This window comes from Fukomys damarensis, unplaced genomic scaffold (genome assembly GCF_012274545.1).
Source record: "Fukomys damarensis isolate Sample0158 unplaced genomic scaffold, DMR_v1.0_HiC HiC_scaffold_18, whole genome shotgun sequence".
Lineage (NCBI taxonomy): Eukaryota > Metazoa > Chordata > Mammalia > Rodentia > Bathyergidae > Fukomys > Fukomys damarensis.
In genome coordinates this window covers 2,893,080-2,896,320 of record NW_022900930.1, presented here as the reverse complement: position 1 = coordinate 2,896,320, position 3,241 = coordinate 2,893,080, and positions in this window count along the sequence as shown.

Here is a 3,241-nt window from a genome sequence, read left to right as displayed (position 1 = left end):
GGCGTGTATTCAGGAGCAATTTAATATTTGTCTACGCCTGTGTGTGGTGTGCCTGTCTCCTAAAGCCAAGTATGAAGAGGAAAGTACTATGATGCTCACAATTAGAATTATATTGGAAAAGAGAGAAAATGGTCAAAAATCACCTTATGTTGAGATTTTATTTACATTAAGAAATAATTCTTGCTTGTGTTCAAGTATAAATATAATGACACCTCACCTTTGAGACATTCAGTACCTCTAAGCCTGAGGTTATTTCTCCCCTTTAGAGCCTAAGCACAAAGTTTCCAAGACAATTTTAAACCTTGACCACCAGGTGCTGAGGATGGAGTACCTAGGCCAGCCATAATTACAACCTCCATGAGGCTATATCCACCCTTAGCTAAGTTGTTCGGGCCCCTCAAAGACAATATCCCTTGCAGGAAGTAAATGGAAAATGTGGGACTATCTGTGTTCACATGTCTTTGTCTCAGTGATCTAAGACATTAAATGAAACCTAATAAAGTTTTTGATATCTCTGATATGTACATTGAGGTCTTTAGAGAACTTACTCAGATCTATGAACTAGATCAGAAAGATGTAATGTTGTCCTTAAATCAAATACTGGTTTTTAATGAAAGACAAGTAGTATTACATTTAGAGACAAATATTATCTTAATTTTGCAAGCTCAAAAGACAGGCAACTAGGGGAACAACTGGCTTCTCCTGGAACACAAGCAGTTCCTCTACAAGATCCCTACTGGCCTGCCATCAGAGAGGTGGTTAAAATAGAAGACATCCGCAGGCACATATTCTTAAAGGTCTAAGAAATATAAGAACTAAGCCCTTCAGTTATTTTAAATTGTCAACTATTTATCAGAAAGATGAGGATATCCCTAGATCCTGATTTGATAAAAGGAAATATTATAGTTTTTCCCAAATCACTCTTGCAATATGTAGATGGTGTAGTGTTATGCACCCCCTCAGAAGAGCTTTCTAGCCAAGGCACCTGTGTTCTGTTGAATTTTCCAACAGGCAGAGGTTATAACATGTCTAGGCCTAAGACACAACTTTGCAGCCTTGAGGTAAAACACTTAGGCCTTATTACATCTAAGGGAACCCAAAGACTGGGGGAAGAAAGAATTAAACCAATTCTTTCCTCCCACAGCCCAAGACCCTAAAACCACTAAGGAGATTTCTAGAAATTACAGGCTTTTTTCACTCACAAAAGCTGAAACTAAAGATGGTAAAGAGGGCCTTAAAATTAAGAGGGAAGCAGAAAATTCAGTATATTTCACATCACGTGAAATGCATCTCATCCTACCCCAAAGTTCTCCCAACTGCATATCACACTGAGTGTCCTCATATATAATCTTCATTATTCAGTATGAGTCTGCTGAAAACTAACTGAAAAGGGAGACTATAAATTGGGAGACACATTTATCAGCTAGTGTTTTAGCAGTGTTGGGACAGACATTAGAACTGGACTGATGACAAAGAAGGAGATCCAAGTGCTATATGAGGATGAGGGCAGACAAGAACAGCCCATGCATGATTAACCCTCAGGGTGGATACTGTCTGAGGAGCTGAGATTTCAGCTCTGTGCACAGAAATACAGAGCGAAGTTTACACTTTGTATTAACGTGCTACCCACAGACTCTAATGACACAAGTGCCCTCCCTCAGTTATCTTTTACAAATCGCTTCACCATTTCATGTACTACTCTTTCTGAAGCTACAACCTTCATGCATTATTGATGGTGGAGTAATACTGATACACTGATTCCGCTTTAGATTCTAATTGAACCTCTTTACCTGCTGACTACAATAATAATCACAGAACATTAAGTACCCTCATCTGTTGTCACGAAATGTGGAAGTGGTGTTATGCTGTTTGTCACGCACACAGCATTATTTCTCTCGGTCCACACTGAACTATCTTTTCTCCCCCTCACAAGCCACCTCTACCACAACTGCAAGTACTGTCTGAGGAAAACTTTCCCTCCCTCAATTTCTTTTGTATTCTTTCGATAATCACAGAACATTAAGTACCCTCATCTGTTGTCACGAAATGTGGAAGTGGTGTTATGCTGTTTGTCACGCACACAGCATTATTTCTCTCGGTCCACACTGAACTATCTTTTCTCCCCCTCACAAGCCACCTCTACCACAACTGCAAGTACTGTCTGAGGAAAACTTTCCCTCCCTCAATTTCTTTTGTATTCTTTCGGGGTTATGTAGTTTCCCTTATGTCACACTTCATTTTTCTCCTGTGTGCTTAGGCAAATCTTCAGTTAATTACATACAAAAACAAATCTCTTTTAGAGGTCTTCCTACACTTTTTCACGCATATGTAATGTGCTTAGGCAAATCTTCAGTTAATTACATACAAAAACAAATCTCTTTTAGAGGTCTTCCTACACTTTTTCACTTGCATATGTAATGTAATGTGTAAAGCTGTGTTTATTTCCAAACAGTATGAGGACCTTAGCGTGCCTTGATCCTGATCACCTCTTCTCAATATGCCACTGTCTGGCATTTTAAATAGTCTTTGGTTTTTATTATTTTAGTTTATTAGTTCATTGTGTAGTACGCGAAGTTGACTTTCCTTGTGTGGAGTTGGTACCTAACACATCGTTGTTCCTTTTTTTTTTTTCTTTCCCATGGACTTCTTGCATGTATTTGAAGAGGAGAGAGATCAGGAAACCAGAAACGTTACAAACTCAAATATTAGTGGCACACAGAAGGCAAACGTCAGGGGTTATTTGTAGGAAAACAAAGGAGATTCTTAAAAAAAAAAAAAAAAAGCAAACAACAACAACAAGAAAACCAATCTACTATATTCTGATCTCTCAGAGGTTTGCTCTTTGTTCCTATCTGCATCGGTCAATTAGCAAAGGATCAAGACGTTGGCCGGAATGCAGGCCGGGGTTCAGTGTGACTCGTGGGGTGGTACCGTGGCTCGGGGACCGAATTCATCCCACGACCCTGGAAGAGGCGGCCGCCTTTGCGCCTGTGTGGGAAAGGCGGCCGCGGCCCCGCTCTTCACCCGGCGCAGAGTTCGCAAACCAAACCAACATTTTGCCAGCCGCTCCTGTTTGCAAACTAAATGGTTCTCAAAGAAAAGCGCTCAGGAACCGGGTGCCCCGTCACCCCTGAAGCGGGAGCCCGGCACCCGACCTGCAGAACCCCGAGGACCCCGGTGACCTACCTGCTTCGGCTCCTCCCGCCCCCCGCGGGCTCTCCGTCCGCTCCCGCCGTCCCCG